This window comes from Monodon monoceros, unplaced genomic scaffold (assembly GCF_005190385.1).
Source record: "Monodon monoceros isolate NGI ecotype Baffin Bay Population unplaced genomic scaffold, NGI_Narwhal_1 Super_Scaffold_9, whole genome shotgun sequence".
Classification (NCBI taxonomy): Eukaryota; Metazoa; Chordata; class Mammalia; order Artiodactyla; family Monodontidae; genus Monodon; species Monodon monoceros.
The window spans coordinates 53,886,898-53,904,995 of record NW_021703786.1 but is presented as its reverse complement, the minus strand read 5'-3'; positions in this window follow the sequence as shown (position 1 = coordinate 53,904,995).

Below are 18,098 nucleotides of genomic sequence, written 5' to 3'. Positions count from 1 at the left end.
TGTTATCTCATTTAATATTCACAACACTCTGCAATATATATTCAATAGGTGCCAACAGGAGACGTACCGAGAAGACAATTCAAACAAATGGTCAGAATAAGTCTCAGTTAGTGTGGCTAACGCAAGAGGAGAAGGAGAAGAACATATCATCTGATTCGTTCTGAAGTCAGTGACGATGGCAAGCAAGGGAAGCGAGAGGTCATTGAGTGATTACAACAGCCATCAAGTGCTGTGCACCTAACGTCTGCCAAGTGGTTTATGCAGACTTTTAATTCCACCGCGATGCTCTAAGGCGGGTAATATGATTCCCCATTTTATAGATGAGAAAAAAAGAGGCTGAAAAAGCCAAATAATTTGTTCTAGACTAGTGGACTGGACTCTGGCTGTACATCAGAATACCTAGAAAAAAGACAATAAGACAAAGTAGAAGACAAACTATCATGTAGGAGGAAGTAGAATAAAATTAAACCCCTAAGCTAATGCAATTGCCATGGCCAAACACTGTGGGTAGGCAGCAAGGTGCAACAAATAGAATATAGATTTTGGAGCCGGACAAACGTATTTGAATCCCAGATTCACCAGGTCCTCATTTTAAAGTTCTGGGCAAGTCACTGAACTTTTTTGAGCTTCAGTTTCCTTATCCATAGACTAATAATAACAATTACTTTGAGGGTGTTGCGAGTATTAAATAAAATGAGATGACTTGCATAATTGTAGATATGCAATAAATGCTATTTCCCCTTTCCTTAACTTATCAGTCAAGGGAACAGGGGAGACAAAGAATTATGCAACTGTTATTATTTCTCTGCTTTGTTTCAATGGTTCTCAGAGTGTTATCCTGGCCAGCAGCATCCCCTGGGAACTTGTTAGGAGTGCCAATTCTCAGGCCTCGCCTATACCTACTGCCTCAGAGCCTCTGCGGGTAGGGCCCAGCAATCGGTGTTGCCCCAGGTGACTGTATGTGCTCTCAGGTTTGAGAACCACAGCTCTATTTCATTATCGACCCAGTCTGCAGCACAGCAGTGGAGGGAACTTGAGTAGCCAGGTAACTTGGCAAGATCACAAAGTTATTCACTGGAGACACCATTCAAATAAGGATCTCAGGCAGAATAATGCTCTTACTGGGAACAATAATTACCAATGGAACACAGACTTTCGTCATTATACAACTGGAAATATGGGACTCTTTCTGCATCTGTGAGCCTTATCAATGGCATTTAAAGACTTTCTTATAAGGCAGTTTCTCTGTTCATGTTTCTTTTCCCTACCTGATACTACGCCTGACGATAAGTACTTTATATATCTTCTGTTCACTCACGGTGAGGAAAAATAAGTTAACATGTATAAATATGTTACATAACCGGGCTCAAAGTAAACAGGCGTACATGTTGTCAAGGAAGTGCTCCTAATGGACCCACAGGGTGTCATTCTAGGACTAGGGGGAGTTGGCACAGCACAGCTGTGGGAGGAGAGGGATGCTTGCGCCTCTGCCACGTGGTCCTGCAGCAGGCTCAGTGTCATGGTCATAAAGTCATAGCTGGGTGTGTACCCAGGCAAAGCACTGGGGGTTGGGGGAACAGCTTTTCAAAATATGATAGTCCTAGGTAAAATCACAAATACTGTCCTAGACAGCGGGTGCTGGTAAACTGGCTCTTGGGGGTGCCCTGATTTTCATGGTGAAGTACTCTCACTATGGATGATTTCAAGCTACCAATGGTTGAACAGCCTGCTCGCGAAGTTCCTGAATATTCAACCATCGGCACTAAGTGGGCAGTGCAGCTGGCCCCAGCACACCAGTGTGACATCTCCTGTTGGTGGGCCCATTTTGACATGGCAGGCGGCATGGTGCTTTATTTATAGTGCTTGTAAGTACCTTCAGAATGCTTTAAGATAAATCTCCTAAGGAGGTAATCACACTGAAGTAGATTTTACGAACCCTGCCTGATTCTCAGGAGACCAAATTTACATGTTGAATTCTTTCAGTAGAAACAATTCTTTTGACTTTGCACCTATTTTGACTGGCACTTGTGAAAACAGAATCACCAAAATTGTACTGAATTATTATTTTGAATTGAACAGAATGTTGATAATATAAAATAGATTATAAGGTAGAGATAAACTTCACTGATAATCTCTTCAAAAAAATAATTATATATGATACATAAATGTATATTATATAGAAGAGTTATGTAAGTATTAAAAAACAATCTTTGGCATAATTTTAAACAGTTAGATTTTCAGGAAAGTTTATTTGTTCTGATATTTCTATTTACTGATGAAAAGAAGAATGGAGTGAATTATAGTATTTTGAAGTGAGGTGGTTGACCTCAATTACACAAAGGATAGGGAGTTTTTAGGAAGAAGATCATGGTTTCATTTTTTGCCTGTGGTCTCAGGATAAAATATCATTTTCACGGTCAAATTCTTTTTTCTTTTCGGTCTTAAATTATCTCAGGATTCTTGTAACCTCATAAATAAGACAACAGACTAAATCAAGTGCAAGCATTTTAACATTATATAAATTCTAATCTTAAAAATATCTACCTGCATATTCATAAAATTTATTTTTGAGTTATATCTAGTACAGTACTTTTTTTAGCACAGTATTTTATATTGAAAGCAGTTTCCTGTTAGAAATATAGCACTAAAAGGATAAGAATCCCACCTTTGAATATTTACAAAGCTGTTTAAAAATTCTGAATGTTCTTCAATCTGCCTCTGTTTGTGCCCTGTTTAAAATGTATTGTCTTAATTATTTGGAAAATGCTAACAAAAATATGAAGGGAAAAAAGTCACTCGGGAGCTTTTTTTTTTTAATTCACATAACATTTATTCGTATTACTTTTTTTTTGCCACACCGCGTGGCATGCGGGATCTTAGTTCTCCGACCAGAGTTCAAACCTGTGCCCCCTGCACCGGAAGCACAGAATCTCAACCACTGCATGGCCAGGGAAGCCCCACTCGGGAGCTTTTAAAACATATCAATGCCAGGGCTCTACCCACAGATTCTGATTGAATTGGTCTTGACATCAGAGTTTTCAAGCCCCTCCCTCCTGGTGATTCTAGTGGGTAGCCAGGGATAAAAACAGCTGCAAGTAATATGGGTTAGCAAGCAACTCCCAAACCTAGAGTCTGTTGCCATAGTACCCTGTGTGAGAACAAGTATATTATTATACTATAATTATTCTAAAGTTGTTTCATGTGTGTGTGACCTTTCCCATAAAAGGAACTCCCCAGGGACAGGACTGGTGCCCCCCCCCCCACTGAAACATAGTGGGCTTCTGTCCATGGTGTGTGCTCAGTAGATGCTAAATGGGTGTCTGGTGGCCAGATTTCTATTAATGAAAACCTCCTTTGGGCTTATTCTCAAATACCTGGCCACACTAGAGGGATCACAACCTTCTGTAGACATTACATGACAATCATCAGAAGGCAAGGTAGCAGAGAAGTAGGGAGAAGATCCTACCAGCCTGTGGACACAGAGGGTGTCCCATTAACAGTAACAACTCAAAATTCCCTGACCCTTGTGCCACATACTCATGTACTTCTGGGAGTTGCCCAAAGGTGTTTCACGTGCGCTCATGGTTGAGTCCTCTCCTGCTGAACCTTGGCTTCTCCACAGAGCTGTCACAGGGCACTACCATGGCCACCAGGCACCACCATCTCTCGTCACAGCCAAGACCCAGGAGCCCTTGAAATGTGAAAGTTGCAGGGGGTTCTGGTGCAAAGAGGAAGATAGCTGTTCTTTGAATTATACTCCTTTGAGTTGCCGGGGGGGGGGGGGGGTCCCTGAACAGTCCATGGGAGGCTGGGCAGATGTACAAATCTGGGTGAGAGATCATCAGTCATTGGCCTCTTTCCCTGCCTCAGTCATTCTTTTATTTACTTATTTTTTAAACATCTATTTATTTATTTGGCTGCATCGGGTCTTAGTTGGGGCAAGTGGGATCTTTCATTGCGGCGTGCGGGCTTCTCTCCAGTTGTGGTGCTTGGGCTCTAGAGTTCATGGGCTTAGCTGTCTCATGGCATGTGGGATCTTAGTTCCCCAACCAGGGATCGAACTGCAACCCCTGCACTGGAAGGCGGATTCTTAACCACTGGACCACCAGGGATGTCCCCTCAGTTATTCTTTTTTAAATTTATTTATTTATTTATTTTTGGCTGCGTTGGGTCTTCATTGCTGCGCACTGGCTTTCTCGCATTGCGGTGCACGGGCTTCTCATTGCCGTGGCTTCTCTTGTTGCAGAGAACAGGCTCTAGGCGCGTGGGCTTCAGTAGTTGTGGCTCGCGGGCTCTAGAGCACAGGCTCAGCAGTTGTGGCGCACGGGCTTAGTTGCTCTGCAGCATGTGGGATCTTCCCGGACCAGGGCTCGAACCCGTGTCCCCTGCATTGGCAGGCGGATTCTTAATCACTGCGCCACCAGGTAAGTCCCCCCCCCCTCAGTTATTCTTAAAGGTTCCTTCTTACCCATGGTTGTATCACCTTCTTTACTTAGAACAAGCTCTTGGGGTTTTTCCATTCTTCATGCAAATAGGGTTCTGGAAAGCCATCCCACTGGGTCTTCAGGCATGTCTGAACCCGAGGGTGCATTCAAGCTGGTATCACCACTCAAGTCACAGTCCATATACCCAGTGGCAGCAATCGGTACTAGAGGGCAAGCAAGGCACCTCCAGAATATAAAGATAAGGGGTCCCTCTAAGAGGTAAACCAGTCAAATCAATACTTAATATATGAGATTAGACCTGAAATAGATCTGCCCCAAGTAGAAGAAAGGAAAGGGGAGACAAGGAACATTTCCTGATCACAGATAGTTTTCTAGATATTACATCTATTTTACAAACACCTTTAGGAGGTGGGTATAGTTACCCCCATTTTATAGATGAAGAAACAGAAGCTCAGAGAGACCATGTGGCTCACATTTTGATCTTAGAGATGTTTGCCCTCACTGATCTACTTTCTGTCCCTACAGTTTTGCCTTTTCCAAAACGTCAAATAAATGGAATCATACAGTATGCAGCCAGTTGACATTATATTATATGTTATGTGTTATTATGTGTTTCTTTTTATTGTAAAGTAGTATTTCATTGTATGGATGTGCCACAGTTTGTTTTTACTTTTTCAATGAAGGGACATTTACACTGTTTCCAGTTTTTGGCAATTACTAATTATACACCTATAAACATTCACATACACGTTTTGTGAGTATTCATTTCTCTAGGAGTGGGATTTCTAGGACATATGACAGATGTATGTTAACTTTACAAGAAACTGCCAAGGTGTTTTCCAAAATGGCTGTAGCATTTCTGCATTCCCACCAGCCACGTGTAAGAGTTCCAGTTACTCTGCATTTCCAGAGTTCCAGTTAGTCAGCATTTGATATTGTCATTACTTTTTATTTTAGGCATAGCATTGTGGTTTTAATTTGCATTTTATTAATGACTGATGATGTTGAGCATCTTTTCATGTGCTTACCATATATCTTGCCATCCATATTTTTGCTATCCATGTATCTTCTTTGGTGAAACATCTGTTGAAATCTTACGCCCTTTTAAAATTACGTTGTTTGCTTTCTTATTGTTGAATTTTGAAAGTTCTTTATATATGTCATTTATCAGTTATGTAATTTGCTATTATTTTTTCTGAGTCTATGACTTGTCTCTATTCTCTTAACAGTGTCTTCTGAAGAAGTCCAATTTATCATTCTTTTCTTTTACAGATCATACTTTTGGTGTTGTATCTAAGAAATCTTTGCCTAACTCAAGATCACAAAGATATTCTCTTATTTTCTTTTCTAGAAGTTTTATAGTTCTAGGCTTTCCATTTTGGTATATGATCCATTTCAATTTAATTTTTGTAGATGATGAGAGATGTAGATCAAGATTCAATTATTTGTATGCAGATATCCACCTGTCCCAGCACCATTTGTTGAACACCCTTGTCAATTTTGCCCATCTACCATCATCCACTTCTTCTTGCTTACTTTCTTCTAGCCATACTGGTCCTCTTGCTGTTCCTCTAACATGCCTATTATGGACCTGCTGGGTCTTTGCACTTGCCATTCCCTCAGTCTGGAATATTCTTCTTCCAAATATCCACAAAGCTCACTCCATTTCATTCAGGTCTCTGCTCAAATATCACCTTATTTAAGAGACTTTCTTAAGGTCTGAAGACTCTGTTTAAAATGGCTCTCCCAACCCTATCTTGTGCTACTGCTTTACTTTATTTCTTTTCGTAGCATGCATCACAATCTGACATTCTTTCTATCCATCCATCCATCCATCCATCCATCTGTCTATTCACCTGTCTGTCTTTATTTGCTTACTGACTATATACTCCTTCCCCCAGTGCTATCAGAAGATTAAGCACCATGGGAGCAGGAATATTTTCTGTTCTATTCGCTATTGTATCCCTGATGTCTAGAACAATTCCTGTACACAGTGCATACTTAACAAAAAGTTGTTGATCTTACCGAATAAATTCAAACAAGAAATATTTACTGAGTGCCTATTAGGCACCAGGCACAGTGCTAGGCTCTGGAGATATAACGGGGAGAAAAACAAACATGGTCCCTGCCCTTATGGAGCTCAAAGACCAGCAGGAAAGACCAACGTTAACTAAATAATCGCAGAAATGAAATGGATAGTAGCTTCTGGGCCTTGAAGGAGAAATACATGGTGCTGGGGAGCTTTAACCTAGTCATAGGGAATTAGTCATGGAGGTGAGGGAAGGGTTCCCAAGAGGCAGCTGTGAGCAACCTGAGAAATAAGGATTAAAGGTGGTTCACTAGGTGAGAAGGGAGAAAGGGCCTTCCAGGTACCTGGCACTTCCTGTACAAAGACCCTGAGAGGTTAGGGAGCTTGGCATGTTTGAGGAGCTAAAAAAAAGATGGGTGTGCCTGGTGGCAGTGAGTCAGGCAAGGGGAGAGGCAGGCAATGAGGCTGGGGTGCGAGCAGGGAGCTCACAGACTAGGTCACGCCAGCCAAGTAGGGGACTGCTCTTTACTTTAAGAGCAAAGAGAAGCCATTGAAGGTTGGTTCCACCTTTTTAACCACCCAATGTACATGGAACATAATAAACACTCAATAAAACACGCTTGCATGTTGAAAACTTCCACACTGGTGGAAGTGTACATTGATCCAACTTCTATGTAGGGCAACTTCACCACACCGTTCAAAATTACAAATATAAAATATATATACCTTTTCACCCAGTAATTCCCTTCTCAGAACTTATTCCACTGATATACTTGCCCATGTATGAAATGACATTTGCTCAGGGTTATTCACTTCAGTGTTGTTTCTAACAGCAGAAGAATGGAGACAAACCAGATGTCTCTCAATAGGAGATTACTGAAAAAGTTGTGATGCCTCCATGCAGTGAACTAAAATGAACCATAAAAAAGGGATAAGGAAGCCTTTAATGCTTCTAAAAAAGAATTCCAAGACACATTATTAAGTTTTAAAAAATCAAGGTCAGAGCAGAGTTTGTAAATGACTACCATTTGTGTGGGTTAAAAACAAAAAACAAACAAACAAAACCCCGAAACAACAACAACAAAAAAACAGGCACAGGGAAAAGAAATATGTACAGCTTTTCTGTGCTTAGCATATCTCCAGAAGGAGACCTAAGAAACTGGCAATGTTGCTTGCCTCTGGAGAGGGAAACCGGATGGCCGGGGAGTGGGTTGGAGGGAGACTTTTACAGTGAACCTTCTGAATTTTGAACCATGTGAATATCTTACCTATTCTAAAACTAATAAATTCACATAACAAGCACTCATTGGTTAAAAGAACTAATGAACTAGAAAACTAATTTATTAAACAAATGGCTTCCATCCAGTACTCCTCTCTGCTGTTTAGAGGAAAAGGTTTCAGGGATTCCTAGCTTCTGCCCCTTCCCTAATTCCTGGCACAGTCCCCATGGGGAATCCACCAACAGAGGATCGCTTGCGGCCTTTGGAAAGGCGGGTGGGGAGGAAAATATTTATTCCGGTCAATTGGCATAATTTCCAGGAAAGGCCTCCCTCTTTCACCTTGAAACCACGCTTGTCATGCGGCCCCACAGAGACACATCAGTTGGAGGCCTTTGCCAAGATTGTTTAATTAGGTTCCTTGCTGAAAAGCTGCGCCATTGGTCTCCGAGGTGCCAAGTGGCCCCAAAAGATGGAATCACTTCTCCACAGGGAACTCTTGTCAGAAAGGCTGATATTTAACGCCTTCCTGCATAAAAACAAGCACCTAAAAGTTATTTGCAATACTGAGAAAAGCAAAGTGGTCATTCCAGAATGTCTTGAGCTCCCGAATTGCAACGACCCAGAGAGCTGGTCTGTGAGTTCTGATTAAATTCCAGTGGAAAGGCCAGTGAACAGCATGGGTTCGTGTCTTGGGCGGCTCGGTGTCATCACCCGGGCTTGATAAGGAGGATGAAAGGGAGAGCAACAGGCTCACCTTCAGAAGGAGTTCCCTGTTCCTCTGGGACCAGGAGGTGCTCCAGCTACTAATGAAGGAAAGCAGCTGGGCTCTGCCCTGGAGTCCCCGCCGGAAGGCCTGAGGCTTAGGCAGGCATGCGGGTCTAGGAGGGGCCCAACAACGAAAGGAGCAACAGAAAAGAATGAGAAGGAGGTGAGGGGTGGGGATCTTAAGCCCTTCGTCTCCCTTTGTGCTATAATGTGATCATTTCTATAGCAACCCTATGGAGAAAAGGATTACCGCCCCCTGCCTACCTCATTCTACAGATGAGGAAACAGGCTCAGAAAAATGCAGTAACTTGCCCAAGTTCTCACAACTAGCAAGCATCCGGCTCAGGGCATGAGCCCAGGGCTCTCTGATACCAGAGCCCATTCACTTTTTTTTTTTTGGCCATGCCGCAGTATGTGGGATCTTAGCTCCCTGACTAGGGATCGAACCTGCACCCCCTGCGGTGGAAGCGCAGAGTCTTTACCACTGGACCACCAGGGAAGTCCCTGTTCACTTTTAAGTCAGAAATAAACATTTAGCTTTTAAGAACCTGTGCCATTTTTCTCTTAAATATTGCATCTCAATGTGCTACTTGACATCTGTACATTATTTCTATTCCAAAGACAAAGAAGATGAATTCTTTCTTTCTTCTTTCCTTCTCACCTTGAGTTCATCCATATGAGCTGAACAGGGGATTCTCAAATCCTTTTATCAGTCAAGAAGACAAAGAGAAAATACCCAGGAGGCCCAGGGCAGCCAGAGCCCCTTTCCAGAGGCAGGATCTGGCTGCTCCAGTCACTTGGGTATTCTAGGTGCAAAAAGCTTCCCACAGGGACAAGACCAGCATACTTTCCATGCTGGGACTTTCCATAAACTGTGTCTTTGGCCTCTTCTGAAGAGAAAACCAGGGAAAGCAACCTTATGTTAGCAGTGTGGACTTGAGTGAGACATAAGAAAGAACTTCCTGACAAATGAACAAGGGATGTTGGATCACAAAATGAGTGACCCAGAAAGGACAGTCTTGAAATAAACTGGTTGGCAGGTGCCATGCATATAATCCAGATTCAGGGGACTGTGGTCGATTTGATTATCTCACTACCTCCTGAGACACCCTGCCATCTAGTCTGCGTCTTATCACAGCCCCACATATATTTATACCTCTGAGCCTTTGCTCTTGCTGTTCCCTCCATCTGAAACACTGTTCCCTCTCCCTGACTGCCCCAATTCTAACTATCAAGGTCTAGCTCAAGTCCCTGGGTCTGCTCAAAGCTTTCTCTGCCCACTCCAGCCCATGTGAATCTATTCCTCTTGGAATTCTCCATAGTCTGGAACTCAGTCATGATCTTGTTCCTGCAAAGTCAGGTGGCCAGGTTATTATCAGAGAGATGGGGAAAGGACGCTGGGAAGCAGAATCAGCAACCGTCACAGCTGTCTACTCTGCTGGGAACCTGCCACACCAAACACATGTCCACTCTGCCGAGAACCTGCCACATGCAACCATCTGACCCTCATTTGCATTCTGCGGGCCCCTCTTCTGGGAAGAGAATGCCATGAAGGCACACACAGATATCTGCCAACTGTATTTCCCAAATGACACCATATTATGAAGCTGGCATTCTGGAGCACGCCAGTTTTTGTTGGTTTGGAGCACAGTTTCCTCAGCATCCAATCATCCCTGATACAGTGACATGTTATCATTTGAAAGGTGCTCTTACACATAAGAATTTATTTTATCCTCATAACAATTCCATAAATCCCATTTTATAGATGAGAAAACTGAGACTGGGGCAGGGCAAGTGGTTTGCACCAGCTCACATGGCTAGAAGATAGCAAAACTAGCACTAGAGGCCAACCTCTTCAGACAACGGGCCAGGGTACTTTTCATCATACCATATATGGTTTGAAAAATGTCTGTCCTCTGCCGCATGGCACAGGGAGATCAGCTCGATGCTCTGTGATGACCTAGAGGCGTGGGATAGGGAGGGTGGGAGGGAGGCTCAAGAAGGAGGGATATGGGGATATATGTATACATATAGCTGATTCACTTCGTTGTACGGCAAAAACTAACACAACATTGTAAAGCAATTATACTCCAATAAAGATGAAAAAAAAAGAAAAAAAGAAAAATGCCTGTCCCTAAACCCAAGCCCACTCCAAACTGCTGAAACGTACACATAGTGGACATTACCCATACTGTCATTGACAGGTGACAAGCCTGTCAGTGTTCGTACCAGTTAAAATTCAGACTTTGACCTTAGCATAGAAATACTCCTACTTATTAATGTCTTGGTCTGGCATTTGGATTCTGTTGTCCACCTACATAACCTATACAGGAGCCACTGGGTCACCTCCATTATTTCCTGCAGTTCACACCAAAGGCCGGGGATAGACCAGCCTGGCATACCAGGCTCTGAGTGCGATGCAACTTCTGCCATTTGAGCTGAGTCGAGAAACCTCAAAGCTGTCTGTGTCAGTCACCTGGCTCTCTTGCATTATTCCCAACCTGCCTCTCTTCAGGCTCATTTCTGCCAGACACTGAGAACTTGACTACAGAGCACTCTGCACGATTTACCTCTGTTTTCTGGTTTGACTCTTGACTTTCCCAGATAGACTTTGCCCTCCTGGTACCAGAAAACAGAGGTAGATTATAATGGGTCTTTATGTAAATTAATTAATGTCTGTAAGGTGCTTAGAACAATGACTGGCACATAGTAAGCACAAAGTAAGTGTCTGCTATCATTGTTATCATTATTATCCCCACCACGATCACCATCACCATCATGTACCACCTGCCTGGTATAATACAGCTCAAATACTTAATCCAGCCTTCCCAATCCCTTGGTGTGAAGTCCCAGATCCATAGCATAACTCTGCCTGGGCTCTTCTAGATCATCTCCTATGACTCTCCTCCTTGTGCTCCGAAACACCTGGACTTCCTTTAAGCCCACGGATGTGCCAAGCTCTCTAGATCTTTGCCCTGCTGTATTCTCCATTGAAATGCTCTTCATTTCCTGTCTCCCTCACCACCAAACCCCCCCAACCCCACAAATTTCATCCTTCAGTTCTCAGCTGGAATCTTACTGCCCCCAGGACATCTCCTCTGTGTCAATTCCCCACCCAACACATCAAGATTAGGTTAGGTCTTCCTGCTACGCTTTCTTATAGCATCCTTTAGTGACTATTCTAAATAGGTGTATAATTATGTCTTTAATGTCTGTCTTCCCACCACACTGTAAGCCTCATAAGAACAGGAGCCACACTTAAAGATTCATTGCTGTATCCGCAGTGCCTAACAGGATTTTTAGAAGGAGAGGGAGCTTAAAAACACACTGAATTGCACTGAACCGGATCAGGATAAATTGAAAAATGATGTTGGCATTGACGCCAATGAAACAATGACCTTAAAGCTTAATGTGCTATTATTTATTGACTGTATTTGCCATGACCTATTCAAAACCAGAACCTAGAATCTAATCAAGAATAAAAGGATGAAGAATGGAAGAAACAGATAATAGAATCAATGTTTCTTTGTGCATCTATAACTATTGCTACCCTGAAAGGAGACATTAACTAAAGCTGAAAGGAAAAGATGAAGGTCATGGGTATCAGGGATCAAACATCAATGAGCAAGTTACTCATCTCTGATTGGTCAACCCAGAGGATGCTGAACTTTGCCTTGTGCACAAGGATACTGCCCAGGACTATTGGTGATGTCTTTTGAAGACCACTGAAAATGCCTTCACCAACCCAAACAAAGCTGAAATGACCAACAAGGAAAGTAAAGGGCACCACAGCTCACCTGCCTTTTCATAGTGATGGTTTCTGTCTACCAGGACCTAAGGTTCAACTCACTTCCAGGCAACAAGGACCTGCCCAATCCCTCTCTCTGCCCACAACAGCTCACTGAGTAAGTTCTAATTTCTATGATGAGCACTGGAGGGCTTGCCCCACAAGATCCATCAGGTTCTGATCCATCACTGAGAACTTTTGTTTTTTCCTGTGGATTAAGAGTAAGAAGTTCTCCTGACAGCTCACTTAATGGAAGTGAGAACTAAATAAGATAATGATATGTGATAGCTTTTTGAAAAAGTTGAAAGTTTTATATTCAAATGTCATGATTTTATTGTTGTTAACAACAGCGATTGTTTCTTGCTTTTCCCAGTTAATTTTTTCTTTCCTGTTCTTAAAGAAAAAAGAAAATAATAATTGCGGCATCCTTCTCAGGAACATGGGAATGCTGTTTAATGAGAGCTTTCTAAACGGCTGTTTATTAATGCCCATAGAGTCTCCTCTTTTACACATCTCTGTTGGAATGGAGAGTCCTCTAGGGAATGGATGGTATCATCTACCCTTTATGAAATGCCTCTTGGGTCTGCCTCAGCGTGGATGATAAAGTTGGGTGATTGATATGAACGCATGACTTCCCCCAGCTGCATTTCTGCCTTCTGCTTCCCTGACCCAGCCCTCTACCCCCAAATTTTCCTTGACTCCATCCGCAGTGCTTGTGAAGCGGTTTTAGCCCCTCCATAATTTCCGTCAAGCCACTCTGAAGTTGCCTTACATAAACATGCAGTCCATAAAAACCAGTACGATGGTTGCCCAGATGCAGCTTCAGACCATCCCTTAGCTGCTTCCCTTCCAATCAGACTGTCACTCCAAGCCCCTCCTGTCCGGGGACTGTTGAGGATGCACAGCGACTACCCACAGCAGCAGCCATCACCTGGCTGAGTAATCCAATTCAACCCGGCAAAACCTGACTGCATGCTGGAGTCACACAGACCCAGCGTCAATCCTGGTTCTACCATTAGTGTCTGTGAGAGCCTGGGCCAGTCCTTCACTTCTCTGAGCCCGTGTCCTCATCTGTGGAAACATGAATGCTTCCTCACGTGGTTGCTGCCAGAATTCGAGGTAACATACACCAAGCACCTAGCTCCATATCAAGTGCCCACTAAATACACACAGAAAGGGTGGATATCGAGTAAGTGCGAGAAACATTCTAGAGGCGGTAGAATTCTTAGGGACAGATCAGGGTTGCCTGTGGATAGAGGTCAAGAAAGACTTTGCAGAGGAGCCTTGTAAGAGCCTTGAAAGAAGGGTGAGGAGTTTGGCAGATGGACTGAGGGGAGGGCACACCGGGCAGGGGGACAGCATGAACAAAGCTGGGACTAGAGCCCAAAGCACTGGGCCCACTGGGGCAGGTAACAGGATGCAGCTGGAGCAGAGTAGGACTGGGGAGGGAGCCCTGGGAGAGAAGGCAGAGCCAGGAAGAAGCTAGATCAGAAGCGCCTTTCAGGGTCATTGTTAAGTTGTAGGGGACATGGTTTGGCCCACAATATAGCGAGACTCTTGTCAGCAAGGGCCATGTACACAATACATTAATAGCAATTGGATAATGAAAATTGAATGTCGTATATTAAAACCCCCAAAATGTAAGGGTCTCTGCACGATGGAGACGTTTGTCTTCTTTAATCAGAGAAGATGGCAGAATAATGAGAAGATGGGGAATAACGATGAGACTGGTTTAGGAGAACTGAGTCCTTTGGATGCTTCTCGTATTGGTGCATTAATGATGCTGTGAAATCTAGTTCCTGTCTAGTCCCAGAGGCTTGGATGGCAAGTCAGGTCTCCAAGTCAAGGCACAAGTCCTAAATAAACAACCTTGGAGAGTCTTTCTATTTCAACTCTCATTGTGTTCTTACCACACACAGGGCATTGCTTTTGGCTTTGGGGGCACAAAGATGAATAGGACCCAATCTGTCCCATAGGAACTTACAGCACAGCTGGGGAGACACAGACAGGCCTCAGGGCCCACCCCAGACTGGTACCCACAGTGAATGTTCAAAGATGGTCAGAAGCTGGCTGAGGCTGGGTCTGAGTGGTTTTCCTCTGTTATTATATTAGACCCATGCTTCATTTTATCCATGTTGGAGTGGCCATCTTTTAAAAAAATATATATGGGAGTTTTTTTCCATTAAGGAAAATGTGACAAATTCAGAAAGCTAGAAAGCTACCCATAATTTCACTACCACTCTTCACATTTTGGTGGATCTCTCTCCAATTTCCATTTCTCTACATAGGCAAGTTTGTCTTGTCGGTGTGTTTGTTAAATGATCTCACTGTACATACACTTTTGTGTACTACTTTTTCTCAGGAGCTTCATATCATAGGCATTTTTCTTTTCACTAAAGATTATTTTTAATGATCATCTTTTAAAAACCTCATGACATTTGATCACGTGACTATGTGAGAGTCTACTTGGTCGTGTCCCTTATTGCACTGCAGGCTGTGTGGTATCCAGTGGTGGGCACAGGCTTTGGAGTCAGGCAGACCCGCGTCCGCTCCAAATCGCATTCTGACACTTAGCTGTGTGGCTTTGGACAAGTTACTTAATCTCTCTGAGCCTCAGTTTTGTCATCTGTAAAATGAAGATAATCAACCACTTTGCATGGTTTATGAGGATCAGAGCTAACACATGTAAAGCACTAAAAAAGCAAGTTAGAGTCCTAGAAATGAATGATGTTCATCTTAAATTGGAAGATCTCAGAGGCCAGGACCTAAATCTAAGCATTTATATATAGAGCCTAACACAGCCACCAGCACACACAGGAACTTTTGCAGAGAGAGCCCCCAAAACGACCAATAGGACACCCCCTACAGCCGCAGCTATCCAAGGGTAGTGGTATAGAGGAAGAACACGGGCTTTGGAGCTCGACTGTGCTGGGTTTGAATCTCATGTCTACCACTGTGTGCCTCCGCAACTCATGTCACCTCCCGGAGCCTCATTTTTCTCATCAATGGGAATCATAAAGCAGGACTTTGTGAAATTTCAATCAAATGAACTATTGCATGGAAAGTGCTTAACACTGTGAACGTAATAGGTGCTTAATACATCTTCCCGCCTCATCCTCACCTCCCCTAGAATCTTTCTGGTTTTCTGGTGATGAGATGATGAACTTGGAGATAGAGCACAGAGATGCTCTCCCTGGATCTGCCATACACTACCCCATTTCAGGCCTCTTTGTGCCTCAGTTTCCCTCACTGTACACTGGGAATAATAACTCCTGCTGCTTCCTTCACACAAGCAATGGGCAGCCAAGAACCAGAGAAAAGGAAAACGTGTTTGGAATAGAATCACCTGGTTGGGAGGTCTCCCTTTGGTCAATTTCTTCCTCTCCCCAAGGCCAGGCCCCTCAGTCACTGCCGGTAGTCACCCAACCAACTCCAAGGAAGGACATCCCAGAGACACCTACCATGGGGTCTCCGTCCCAAGTCCACTTCCTCATTTTCCAGAATTGTATTTCATAAGGAATAAATCCTTTAAAAGGCTTTCCTGAGAGGATAGAGCCCCCAGGCTCTGCTTCATCCAGGGTTTGGTAAGGAGAACGGAAACCACGCTAGGCACCTCAAGAAGGGACTCACTACAGGAAATGAAGTGCTGCAAATCCATCTGGAAGCTGGAGAAGAAAGGTCAGGGAGGCTGCCACCAGCTTTCCGAGAGCAGGAAGCTGCTCCTGCTGTCCAGGCCGGGGACTGCAGGAAAGTGTGCCCAGGCATCATGGCTGCCTGCATCACAAGGCAGGAGACCCACAGGGGATGCCAAGAGAAATCTCCTGTCTGCCAAGGCCCACACCTCTGCCTGCTGCTGCTGTCGCCTCCCGTAACTCTTCCAAATCACACAAGGGCCTGCTGAGAGGCCGGTCCAGGAGGGATATATCAGCAAGAGACGGGGATGGAAGAAAACATGGAGAGCACATCCAATACCGAATCCTGAGGTTCAGGAGAAAGGGAAAACAAATATAAATCTTAAGCCCAGGGAGCAAGGAACTCAAAGGTATGGGGCTGAAACGACATGAACTGGGAGGGAGGATTAATGGCATGGGGATCACGGGCACTGGTTTTGTATTCAATCCTAGCCCCACCATTCACCAGCTGTGTGTGACCCTGGGCAAATTGCTTTACTTCTCTGGGCCTTAATTCCCTCATCTGCAAAGTGAGGCTAACAATAGCACCTACCTCTCAGAGAAAATTTAAGTAAAGCACTTACAGCTTTACTGCCTGACAGGTAACAAGTATTAAAAATACATTAACTCATAAAAGTCATTCCAGAACACCTCTCCCAGCCCCTCTTTCCCCTCTACCATTTTCCCCTCTGCCTTCTTTCGTTTTCCCTGCAAAACCTAAAAAGGTGGCATTTTCAAAACTCCCTGCCTGCGGCAATGCCTCGTCTTTCTTCCTTTTGTTCCTGAGGACAGAGAATAAGTTGGGAGACCACCCTCCCTTGACCACGGAGGAAGCTAAAACATAAAGGACCCCAAATCCTATTAACGATGGTTGGGCCATTTAAAGAAAAATCATACAGTGAAATTGACTTCTGGGCGCAGAGTACAGGTCTATGAATTTTAACACATGTATAGATTCATGTGACTGTTACCACAATAGGATACAAAACAGCCATTTCACCCCCAAAATGGCCCTCATGCTACCCCTTGATAGTCACATGCTCCCTCCACCTCTAACCTCTGGTAACCACTGATCTGTCCTCCATTGCTGTAGTTTTGTCTTTTTGAGACTGTCACATAAATGGAATCATAACCTATGTACCTTGGTTACACGTCATCTATGCTTCTCTCACTTGGCGTAACGCCTCTGAGATTTACCCAAGTTGGTTCATGCATCAACAGTTAGCTCCTTTTGATTGCTGAGTAGTATTCCATGTTTGGGCCCTTTGAAGAGAATACTCAAGACATCCTTGGTGCTATTTCTTTGTGAAGGTTGCCTTAGTGAAATTCAAAGCAATTGGTTCCAAGTAATAAATGATGTATTTTTAAATAATTTCTTCAGCCATGTGCTTCATTCTTAGCTCATGTTTACCCTGTGGGAGGGCGATCCCCAAAAACATATAATCTAAATGTATGTGCTTCCCCAGTTGGGAGATGAATCATTGAGGGAGGAGTACAGTAGCTATCAGTGGCGTCCAGCCTCCTCACGTACTTCTCCTGCCTCCAGCCAGGTTCCAGGCTGCCCACGTGGTCTCACAGCAGCCGTACTGTGGATATTCTGTGACAGCCTCCAAAGCCATCTCTATGCCTACATCTGGTGGCCTTGGTTTCAGCTGTCTGATGCCTTACTACTGCCCCCCATGAAGAGAGCCAGTCATGTCTTTGGGGGTTCTTCACTGCTATGTTCACATCACTATCCTTTTTTTTTTTTGGCCACACCGCACAGCTTGCAGGATCTTAGTTCCCTGACCAGGGATCGAACCGGGGTGCTCGGCAGTGAAAGCACAGAGTCCTAACCACTGGACTGCCAGGGAATTCCCCACATCGCCCTCCTTGATTTCACTCCTGTGAGCCCATTCATTCCTGTGGCTTGTTTCTCCCGTCATGATTCCATTGCTCTCACTGAGAAGACACTCTCCTGACCAGAGGTTTGGGTTTTTTTCGCTTCACTGAGATATAACTGACATGCAACATTGTGTAAAAGTTTAAGGTGTACGACATGCTGATTTGATGCACTTATATGTTGCAAAGTGATTACCACCATAGCATTAGCTAAGACCTCTATCACCTCATAAAATTACCATTTCTTTTTTTGTGTTGAGAACATTTAAGATATATTCTCTTAGCAACTTTCAAGTTTAT